The sequence below is a fragment of the Sapajus apella genome, unplaced genomic scaffold, assembly GCF_009761245.1.
Source record: "Sapajus apella isolate SASKATOON/1434 unplaced genomic scaffold, GSC_monkey_1.0 scaffold51, whole genome shotgun sequence".
Lineage (NCBI taxonomy): Eukaryota > Metazoa > Chordata > Mammalia > Primates > Cebidae > Sapajus > Sapajus apella.
The window spans coordinates 9,790,772-9,802,839 of NW_022436991.1; the positions used below are offsets into that span (position 1 = coordinate 9,790,772).

General features: G+C 48.2%; 1 protein-coding gene across 2 annotated transcripts in view; it reads left to right on the plus strand.

Moving 5' to 3' along the window:
- Positions 1 to 375: 375 nt before the first annotated feature.
- Positions 376 to 12,068, plus strand: part of SCNN1B (sodium channel epithelial 1 subunit beta) — a 76,100-nt gene continuing 64,407 nt past the window's right edge. The window contains exon 1 of one of the 2 annotated variants that reach the window (XM_032242944.1): positions 376 to 1,342. The gene's annotated coding sequence lies outside the window, so the exon portion shown is untranslated. The remainder of the gene's footprint in view (positions 1,343 to 12,068) is intronic. The other variant, XM_032242943.1, reaches the window with a different exon arrangement.

Here is a 12,068-nt window from a genome sequence, read left to right on the forward strand (position 1 = left end):
TGTGTGTGTGTGTGCATGTACATACCCTACATAAACAAAATGTCTCGGGCACTCTATAATTTTTAAAAGCACAAAAGATTCCTGGCTGGGCATGGTGGCTCACACCTGTAATCCCAGCACTTTGGGAGCCTGAGGCCAGTGAATCACTTGAGCCCAGGAGATCCAGACCAGCCTGGCCAAAATAGAGAAATCCCAACTCTACAAAAAATACAAAGAAATTATCTGGGTTTGGTGTCGGGTACCTGTAATCCCAGCTACTTGGGAGGCTGAGGCAGGAGAATCGCTGGAATCTGGGAGGGGGAGGTTGCAGTAAGCCAAGATCTAGTCACTGCACTCCAGCCTGGGCGACAGAGTGGAACTCTGTCTCAAAAAAAAAGTACAAAAATTCCCAAAACCAAACATTTTGAGAATGGCTACATTAGGACAATCTGTGGCAAAATATACAGGAAATGAAGTGTTAAGGATATTGGTAAGAAAGTGGCTGAAATGATAGTCCTGGAACCTTGAATTGTGAAGAGAGAAGGAAGGGAAAATTTGAGGACATCACAAGGCCCGCCAGTGCCCTGAGGCTGGAGCTCAGGTATAGCGGGCACTCCAGAGGGAGCCAGAGGTCCCAAACTCCGGGTGGACTGTTTGAATTTCCAATGCAAAGATCGGACCTATCGGGGATGATTGAGGTCTGAGATTGACCTTGGAGGAGGTGGAAGAGGCAGCGGGAAGAACTTTCCTGGAAAAGGGGACTGCACAGGTCCCCCTAAAATCACCAACTGGCCCAGAGGACGTTTTGCCTGCCACGGTGTGGACGTGATGGGGGCGCGACTGTATAGGTGAGCCCGATGCTAAGCCAAGGTAAGCGGGACAGGTACACGCGTGGGATGGGACGGAGTGTTCGTATATGTGGCATGTGATATGTACTGAGGGGACGTGGGGGACACTCGGATGAGGGGTCTTTGGACATATTCGTGGCGCATGTGGATATCGCTGGTGTCCGGAAAAGCGGAGAGAGAATGCGGAGCGTGGAGCGTGTGCGTGCGGGAGGCGTCCGGTGTCCCTGCACCTGGCGTGTGGGGGCTGGAGCTATGGGCAGCCGAGGGAAGTGGCCGGAGGAGCCGGGACCGTGCGGGTGGCCGGGCCGGTGGCGCCCGGTAAGCTCCGCCCGCGGGCGCTCCCGGGGCTTCCCCGCCCCTGAGCCTGCTCCCTCCCCCTCGGTCTCGCCGCGCTCGCCCGGTGTCCCAGTGTCACCACCACTCGGCCGCCGCCGCCGCCTGCCCAGCGCGCACCGCCGCCTCAGCCACCGCCGACAGCGCGCATCCTCCGTGTCCCAGCTCCACCGCTCGATCAGGTATGACCGCGACCCCCGACTCGCACCCAGGGTCCCGCGCGCTGCCCTGAGAACCTGCGCGCCGCGCCTTCTACCCAACCCCGGCCCGCGCGCTCCTGTCCCCGCCTCAGTTTCCTACGGGAGGGCGCTTGGGTGCCTGTCTGCGGCGCCCGGGACCCGGCCTAAGGACTGAAGCTGTTGGGGGCAGAGGGGAGAGCTAGAGGCTGGGAAAAGCCCCCAGGGTGCGGACGGCGGGACAGGGAGAGGGTCCCCGGCGTGTCTGGGACCTCAGAGACGGCTGCAAAATCCTGACTTGGGGCGGGGGCGGGGCGAGAGGTTGTTCAAGAGGTGACAACAATGAAACTCGAGATCGCTTTCTACGTGCTGGGCACCGCGCAGCAGAGCGCCTTGCTCAAACGACCTAACTTCGCTCACAGGCTATCCCTGTGGGGTGGTTCTGGTTCTCTTACTGTCCCCATTTTGCAGAAGTGCAAACTGAGGGTCAGAGGGTGGGGAAGCTTTCCTACGTCCCAGGAACAAGTTGCTGAGCTCAGATTTGAACCCAGGCAGTCCGACCCTGGAGCCTACCTTGTGGGCTGTCAGTCGCGTCCGGGGAACCTGCGTTTCTTCTCTAAGTGGCCCATTGGGGTGGTGCTGGGGAGGAGGCCACATCCGAAGGCTCTGTGGTTGCCCGCGCTGAGGACTGTGCAGCGCTAAGTTGATGTCTGGAGAATGTCATGTGGCTTAGGTGTGTGGTGGAGGGAGAGGATCTGGGATATAAGACAGGGACATTCTCCCCCTAGCGTAGAGGGAGAAACTGAGGCACAGAGTTTAGGGAGGAAGCAGCAGAGAGCTCCAGTCCACAAAAGGCACATCTTCCCATTCACCTCCACCAGAGAGTGGTGGCAGAACAACCAAGGCTGGCTTTGGTCCCTGGCAGCCCAGCTCTCACAAAGCCCACGGAGGATGGGCCTGAAAGCTCCCATAGACCTGAGCATCCCTGTCTGAGATCCGAGCATCCATGAGTGACCCAATCTTCCTGACCACTGAACTGTGTAACTCCACGCGGAACACAGGGATCCATTCTTCTTTGCAGTAATCTTCCACTGCTGCCCTCCCAGCTCCCCAAAGGTAATCACCTCATAATTTGGGGTGTTTCCTTCTAGACATTTTCTTCCACCCACACAGTCATATATACATAGCCATAGAAAATGTGTAAAATTCTTATTAATGTTGTAGGCGGATATTTAATAGAAATGGTACAAACTTGAGAGGCTGAGGCAGGCGAATCACTTGATGTCAGGAGTCTGAAACCAGCCTGGCCTATATGCTGAAACCCCATCTCTACTTAAAAAAAAAAAAATTACAAAAATTAGCCGGACATGGTGGCTGAGGCAGGAGAATCGCTTGAACCTAGGAGGTGGAGGTTGCAGTGAGCTGAGATCCCACCACTGCACTATAGCCCGGGTGACAGAACAAGATTCTGTTTCCAAAAAAATAACAAATTTAAAAACAGAAGCTGGGTGTGATGTCTCACACCTGTAATCCCAGCACTTTGGGAGGCGGAGGCGGGTGGGTCGCCTGAGGTTGGGAGTTCAAGAGCAGCCTGACCAACATGGAGAAACCCCACCTCTGCTAAAAGAAAAAAAAAAAACCCACAAAATTAGCAGGGTGTTGTGGTAGGTACCTGTAATCACAGCTACCGGGAGGCAGAGGCAAGAGAATCTCTTGAACCTGGGAGGCGGAGGTTGCAGTGAGCCAAGATGGCACCACTGCACTCCAGCCTGGGCAACAAGAGTGAAACTCCACCCCAAAGGAAAAAAAAAAAAAAGCAATAGAAGTAGAAATGGTACAACCCACCTATGTCACTCTGCAACTTGGCCCCTGTCATCTCCTTATCCATGCTGCTGCATATAAATCCAGCTTATTTATTTAAATTACTGCATGGATTCCCACCATGGACATGCCTGCTGATGGGAATTAGGTGACAAAAATTTTCAGGCTGGTTTTTATATCAGTGTCTTCTACAAATTGTTATCTTGGGGTTAGGTTCAATTTCCTGTTCTTTATCCTAAACTAACTTTACAGGATCTGAATTTAGGGGATGAGGTCCTCTATTTTCTACTGCTCACATACAGACCCATGCATACACACACACATATGCACATATATGTGTACATATGCATGTTCACACACGAGCACACATTGTGCACATACGTGAAACACACAAGCATGTGCACATGTGTGAGTACACATTTACAGGTGTGCGCACACACCTCTATTCTGTCTATGGCCAAGGACAAACACCACACTCTCTCTAGCTGCAGTCTCTGCTGGTCCCAAAGGCTGGGACTCAGCCAGGCCACTAGCTCTGCCTGGCCATGCCCCAGTGGGCAGAGGTTCCATCAGGGGCCACCTCTAGGGGTTCTCTCTAGATGCCCCTCAAAGCCAAACTCACCCTCCAATAGCAGACAGGAGTTGAAAACCACAGACTGGCAGATTGGACTGTCCACGGTCCCATTTGTGAACCACAAAGTTTGTAGGTCCAGACTGTGGCATTAAGAGAGGGTGTCTGCTCTAGACTGCGTGATTGGACACTTAAGAGTTTGGTGGAACCCATGATCCGGGTAGATAAAAAACTAGAATCAGAGACACTACATTATAATCCCAGCTTCACCACTTCCTAGTTCTACTGCTCACATACAGAACCATGTACGCACATGCCCCCACCCCACTACCACTGTGTTAGCTAGAGTTCAAAAAAAAGGGCTTTTGTATATGTATATAATACATATACACATACAAAGGGCATATACATATGTATATGTATATTATTTACATACGTATATGTAAATAACATATACATTTGCTAGGTGTGGTGGCATGTGCCTACAGTCCCAGCTACAGGGGAGGCTGAGGTGAGAGGCTCCCCTGAGCCCTGGAGGTTGAGGCTGCAGCGAGCTATGATCACACAACTGGACTCCAGCTTGGGCAACAGGGTGAGACCCTCTCTCAAAAAAGAAGAAAAAGAAAGAAAAGAAAAACTGGCAATGCCAGGCCAGACATTTAGCTGCCCCCTTACATGGAGTAGGCACCCTGCAAGGCATGACAGTCCCTACCTGGCCCTCCACTCATTCATAAAGAGCAGCTAATATAAAAGGTAACACCACAGACTCCACAGCCAGTCTCAATCTCCCAGCAATGCAGTGGATTAACTATAGTACTTTCAGGCCAGGCATGGTGGCTCACGCCTGTAATCTCAGCACTTTGGGAAGGTGAGGCAGGAGAATAGCTTGAACCCAGTAGGCAGAGGTTGCAATGAGCTGAGATTGCACCATTGTACTCCAGCCCGGGTGACAAGAACAAAACTCTGTCCAAAAAAAAAAAAAACCACCAGTTTCAGGCAAATTGTTTAGCGACTCCATTTCCTTATGCGTAAAACAGGCATAATAAATAGCACTTGCCTCAAAGGGTTATTTTGGACATTAAATGAGTCAACACACATGAATCCCTCAGCACAGTGCCTGACTCAAGTAAACACTGTCTAAGCATTGCTGAGGCTGATGCTGATACTGGTGGTGTTACCTGCCTTCCTGGTCCCTGTAGCAGTGCATTTATACTTCAGTTATCTGGCCAAGGACAGGAAGGGAACATTTCAAGGAAACGTTCAAAGAGAAGGGCTTTTTAAGGTGGGTTTTAAAGGATGAATAGGAGTTCTTCTGGAGCAGTGGAGTGAGAAAAGTATTCCACGCAGAGGAAACAGCCTTTACAAAAGCCTAAAGGCATAGCCAAAGGAAGTATGTTCAGGAAGTGATGTAGTGTATGGTCACTTTGTAGTAGGGTGTGTAGGAGGAAAGATAGGAAGATGTATCTCGGGAATGAGAAAAGGAACTTGAGGCCGTGATGGGGCATGAGGCAGGAATAGGGATGAGCATTTCTTGAGTAACTACCTTGTGCAGGTGCTCTTGTAATCGTCACCCCTGTACTCCTTATAATGCCCCGGGAATCATATTTTGTGATCTGCATTCTACAGACGAGTTAGACTGAGGCTGAAGAAGAGCAAACCACTTGCCCAAAATCTTGCAGTGGGTCAGTGGTAGGGCTGGAGTCGGACAGCACATCTGTCTGATTCACAGCCCGGGAGCCCTCTCTGAGCCTCCGTTTTCTCATTGTAAAGTAGAACGAGTACTAATAAAACCCACTGCATGGGTGTATTGGGAGTGTTTGGTGACAGGATGAATTCACACTTCCTAGCATAGAACCTAGCACATAGCAACTGCTGCTGTTATTTTACTGAAATAAAGCCTGTGCTCTTTTTTTCTTTTTTCTTTTTTTTTTTTTTTTTTTTTGAGACAAAGTCTCACTCTGTCGCCCAGCCTAGAGTGCAGTGACACGATCTGGCTCACTGCAACCTCCACCTCCCAGGTTCAGGCAATTCTCCTGCCTCAGCCTCCCGAGTAGCTGAGATTACAGGCTCCCGCCACTACACCCAGCTAATTCTTGTATTTTTTGTAGAGATGGGGTTTCGCCATGTTGGCCAGGCTGGCCTCAAACTCCTGATCTTAAGTGATCCACCTTCCTCAGCTTTCAAATTTAAAAATACTAGCTTTTTTAAAAAGTAGAGGCTTTCATCGCAAAAAGACAAATATTATCCAAATATTATATGATTCTACTTATATGAAGTACCTGGAATAGGCAAATTCATAGAGATAGAAAGTAGAATAGAGGTTACCAGGGCTGGGGGGTGGGAGGCGGGGGGTTACTGCTTAGTGGGCACAGAGTCTCATTCTGTTTGGGATGATTAAAAACTTCTAGAAATGCACACCTGTAACCCGGGAGGCCAAGGTGGCTGAATGGCTTGAGCTAGGAGTTCAAGATCAGCCTGGACAACATAGTGAAACCTCATCTCTACAAAAGAGTACAAAAAAATTAGCTAGGCTTGATGGTGTGCAGCTATAGTTCCAGCTACTTGGGAGGCTGAGGTGGGAGGATTGCTTGAACCCAGAGGTTGAGGGTGCATTTTGCCATGATAGCACCATTGCACTCCAGCCTGGACCACAGAGTGAGACCCCGTCTCAAAAAAAAAAATTCTGGATATGGATAATAGTGAGAGTGGTTGCAGTATACTTAATACCACTGAACTATGTTCTTACGACTGGTGAAAATGATAAATGTTATGTTATATATCTTGCCACAATAAAAAAAAAATTGGAGGATGCAAAAAACAACCAGCTAGGGGCTTTGACATCAGAATGTTTGGTTCTAGTCTTTGGTTCTATCACTTCTCGGGTATGTGTACTTGATCAAGTGGCTCTAACTCTCTAAGCCTCAGTTTTCCCATTTGTGAAGTGGGGTTACCTAAGACTGCTGGCTTCACAAGAATCCAGCAAGGATTAAATTACTTCATCTACAAAATGCTCTCTCTGCGGGCCTGAGGCTCTTGTAGAAGGTCAGGATTGGGAGAGTAGGGAGGCTGGAATCAGCAATTGGACCAAATACTAAGACCAGCAGATTCGCGCGGAGCAGGGATCTAGGGAGTTTGTAAAAGCCTCAAGTCTGGGCCGGGCACAGTGGCTCTTACCTGTAATCCCAGCACTTTAGGCCAAGCCAGGTGGACCTCTTGCACCCAGGAGTTCAAGACCAGCCTGAGCAACATGGCAAAACTCTATTTCTTTCTTTCTTTATTTTTTTATTCTTTAAGTTATGGGGTACATGTGCAGATCATGCAGGATTTTTACATAGGTATACACATGCCATGGTGGTTTGCTGCATCCACCCCCCGTCATCTACATTAGGTATTTCTCCCAATACTATCCCTTCCCTAGCTCCCCACTCCCTGCTACCCCTCCCCTAGCCCTCCACACACCCCAACAGGCCCCAGCGTGTGATGTTCCCCTTCCTGTGTCCGTATATTCTCATTGTTCAACACCCACTTATGAGTGAGAACATGCAGCGTTTGGTTTTCTGTTCTTGTGTCAGTTTGCTGAGAATGGTGGTTTCCAGCTTCATCCATGTCCCTGCAAAGGACATGAACTCATCTTTTTTTATGGCTGTATAGTATTCCATGGTGTATATGTGCCGAATTTTCCCTGTCCAGTCTATCATCGATGGGTATTTGGGTTGGTTCCAAGCCTTTACTATTGTAAACAGTGCCACTATGAACATACAGGTGCATGTGTCTTTATAATAGAATGATTTATAATCCTTTTATATACCCAGTAATAGGATTGCTAGGTCAAATGTAATTTCTATTTCTAGATCCTTGAGGAATCGCCACACTGTCTTCCACAATGGTTAAACTAATTTACACTCCCAGCAACAGTGTAAAAGTGTTCCTATTTCTCCACATCCTTTCCAGCATCTGTTGTCTCCAGATTTTTTAATGATTGATTGCCATTCTAACTGGCATGAGATGGTATCTCAATGTGGTTTTGACTTGCATTTCTCTAATGACCAGTGATGATGAGCATTTTTTCATGTTTGTCGGTTGCATAAATGTCTTTTTTTGAAGTGTCTATTCATATCCTTCGCCCACTTTTTGATGGGGTTGGCAAAACCCTGTTTCTGTAAAAAATACAAAATTCGCCAAGTATGGTGGCATGTGCTTGTAATCCCAGCTACTTGGGAGGCTGAGGCAGGAGGATCGCTTGAACCCCGGGGGCAGAGGTTGCCGTGAGCCAAGATGACACTGCTGCACTCCAGCCTAGGCGAAAGAAGTGAAAAACGCTGTGTCAAAAAAAAAAAAAAATCAAATCAAATCTGGATTTTTATATCACTTTGTATTTGCAAATTTAAAAAGAAATTCTGTTTCCATAATGTAAATTGCAAGATGTAGACTCAAACAAAATCTTGTTGGCTGATAGGAATACATAGAAGATGCAGCAATTCTTTACCTGGGGGCCGCTAACCTGGACTGCTGGCTTTGCCACTTATTAGCTGGGTGACCTCAGGCAAGTTACTTAATCTCTCTGTGCTTCAGTTTTCTCATCTGTAAATGGGAGATGATAAGATTCTCACTTCGTCAGGAATGCTATGAGGATTAAATGTGTCAAGTGCTTAGAACAGTGCCCAAAACATAGTAAGGCCTAAATAAATGTCTGTTAAATAAATAAACTTGAAACAAGGCCTCCTCTTTGAGGAGGACAAAAACAGGGAAGGGATGCCCAGCTGGAAGACTGAGGCTCAGAGAGGTTCAGAAACTTGCCCTGGGGACACACAGCAATTACAGAACCTGAGTTTCACCCCAACTCTCTCTTCCCTGGTGCCTCCCTGACTGGGAAAATCTTTTTTTTTTTTTTTTTTTGAGACAGACTCTTCCTCTGTTGCCCAGGCTGGAGTGGCATACTCTCAGCTCATTGCAACCTCTGCTTCCTGGGCTCAAGTGATTCCCCTGCCTCAGCCTCCCAAGTAGCTGGTATTATAGGGTTGCCCCACCACGCCTGACTAATTTATGTATTTTTTGTGGAGACGGGGTTTCACTATGTTGGCCAGGCTGGTCTCGAACTCCTAATCTCAAGTCGTCCGCCTGCTCTGTCCCGCCTAGAGAAGGGACGAGGGTAGAGAATTGATGGGAGAGCTCTGGGCTGAAAAGCCAGAAACAGCTTTATCTGCAGAATTCAGGGAAAGTTGAAATCTCAGAATTAGGGCCTTGGGCAAGTGGAGGGAGGGCGGATATTCAAGTGGATGACAATCTGGTTGTTTACAAGCTGCTGGTTGTTGGAACAGGAGTCTAGCTGGGCCTCACCTCCCCTGATCCCTTGGCACCAGATGATACAGAGTGGCGCCATCCTGGCCACAGGGTGGTGAGCCCACTGGGCAGATTCCCTCCCCACCCCTCACAGAGAGCAGAGCCTGGAGGAGAGCGGTGGTGGAGGGGAAGGAGGCTGCACATTTTTCTGCATTTGGGTGGGAAGAGAGATGACGCTTTCTTTTCTGATACAAAGCAGTTCTCTTGGCAATTCATTCATTCTTTCAAAAAGTATTTAGGGAGTGTTTCCCAAGTGCTATAACACTAGTTCACAGGAATCCAAACACTTGGAGGCAAGGTTTTCTGTGTTTTGTTTACTGTTGTTGTCCAAGTTCCCAGTAGATGCTCAGTGAACATTTATTGAATGAATGAATGAATGAATGGTGGATGGACGCATTCCAGCATTGGGCTAGACACTGAAAATACAGTGGTGACCAAGCCACATCTCTCATCCCACAGGAAACTCCATGGACCCCCATCCTCTGGTCCCCTCCCCATCTTCACCCCTAATCTTGAACTCCCAGTAGGGCCCCACCAATGGTGGCTGGGCCTGAAATGGACAGGGCTGTAATTTTTTTGGATTTATGATCCAGCTGGCTAAAAACTCTATCCTGAAGACCCCTCTACAAAGGATCTCATTCACTTGAGGAAGTGTGGCCAACCTTGTCTGGGAGCCCTGTTGTTTGGTTTGTCTAACATACAAGGAATGAGCTGGTCTCAGTTTCTTTTTCAACATGTGATATGGTTTGCCAAATCAACTCTGATGGGGCCCATATGGCTATCTCCCCTACGGTAATAATAATAATAATAGGCAGTTTTTTTTTTTTTTTTTTTTAAAAATTTAACTACATACCAGCTGTTGTTTGTTTTCTTTCTTTGATTTTTTTTTTTTTTTTTTTGGGATGGAGTCGCACTCTTTTGCCAGGCTGGAGTGCAGTGACACCATCTTGGCTCACTGCAACCTCCGACTTCCTGGTTCAAGTGATCCTCCTGCCTCAGCATCCCTAGCAGCTGGATTTACAGGCATGTGCCATCATGCCCAGCTGATTTTTGTATTTTTAGTAGAGATGGGGTTTAACCATGTTGGCCAGGATGGTCTCGATCTCCTGACCTCATGATCAGGAGATCCTGCCTTGGCATCCCAAAGTGCTGGGATTACAGGCATGAGCCACAGTGCCCGGCCTAAATTATTTCAGCAACCATATGGGGTAGGTATAGTTCTTTAAATTATTAATATTATTTTTACATTTTTCTTGTTTGTTGAGATAAGGTCTCACTCTGTTGGCCAGGCTAAAGTGCAGTGGCTCCATCACAGCTCACTGCAGCCTCTACATCCCAGGTTGAAGCGATCCTCCCACCTCAGCCCCTCCAGTAGCTGGGACTGCAGGTACACGACACTATGGCCGGCTAATTTTTTTTATTTTGTCTTTTTGCAGAGAGGGAGTTTGCCATGTTGCCCAGGTTGGTCTCAAACTCCTGGACTCAAACAATCTTCCCACCTTGGCCTCCCAAAGTGCTGGGATTACAGATGTCAACTGCCACGCCCAGCCAGATACAATTATTATCTGCCTTTTACACACAGAAACGGAGCTCTCTCACTGCAGGATTTCAATGTATCTTTACAACAATCCAGCAAAACAGGTAATGTAATTGTCTGCATTTTGCAGACAAGAAAATCAGCTCAGAGAGCTTAAGTAACTTGCCCAAGGTCACACAGAACTGGCAAATGGTGTGTCTGGGATTCAAACCCAAGTAGTTTGACTGCAGAGCCCACTCTATTCACCCCAGCCTGCCTCTCCTCAGCTTCTTGGTGTCATCTGAGAGGTGAATGTGGAGAAGGAGGGGAATTCTTTTCTCTGTGACAGGGCTCTCGAAGCCTTTGGTTCACCCACAGCCAAGTGTAAGGTTTCGCCTTTTCACAATGCCAGGAACCACCCTGGGTCACTGTGCAGGTGAAGATTTTAATCTTCCCCAACAAAGAGGGTACTGAGCTCCTGGCCTTCAGGGCACCACATTCCCAGCCTTCTAATTTCCCTGGAGGTCTGGCTTCCTCAAACCAGATGGCCTTCCTAGGGGCTGCAGGGGCCCTGGACCCTGGGCCTCCCTCCCGAGGTTTTGGATCCAAGGCTAACCACTATGCCGGCACAAGACCAGGGCCCAGAAAGGCAAAGCTGGGTTTCAGAGGTTGGCAGGAAATGGAAACAGAGCAGGAAACAGAAGGAGCTAAGAGAAAAAAAAAGTCACCGTTCTTTCCCTTTCTTATCTCTGATTCATGCCTTTCACCTGGTGTTTGGCAAAGAACATGTTTATTTAATAAACCGCGATGCCATGGAACCCATTCTGGAGGTCTAGGGCACAGGGAGCCCAGCTGACCCAGCATGTATAAGCACTTACTATAGAACAGGCATGGGAGCCTAGTGCAGTGGCTCACACCTGTAATCCCTGCACTTTGGGAGACCAAGATGGGAGAATTGCATGAGCCCAGGAGTTTGAGACCAGCCAGCTTGGACAACATAGTGAGACTATCTCTATTAAAAAAATTTTTTTTTTAATGAGCCGCATGTGGTGACACCTGTAGTCTCAGCTACTTGGGAGGCTGAGGCGGGAAGATCTCTCGAGCCCAGGAGTTCCAGGCTGCAGTGAGCCATGATCATGCCACTGCACTCCAGCCTGGATGACAGAGACCCTGTCTCTTAAACAAACCAAGTACGGGCATAGGGAGCAATGTTTTGCCTGAGTCTTCTCATTTAATCTGCACACAATAAACCTATCAAATAAATACATCCTCATCATCACCATTACCATCTTCATGGTCACCATCACCAACACCCTCCTCACCACTATCACCATCGCCATCCTCACCATCATCACCACTACATCATTCCCATCTTCACCATCATCATCTCCATCCTCACCATCCTCACCATCATGATTACCATCACCATCATCACCATCACCCTCACCATCACCTCCATCATCACCATCACAATCTCCATCCTC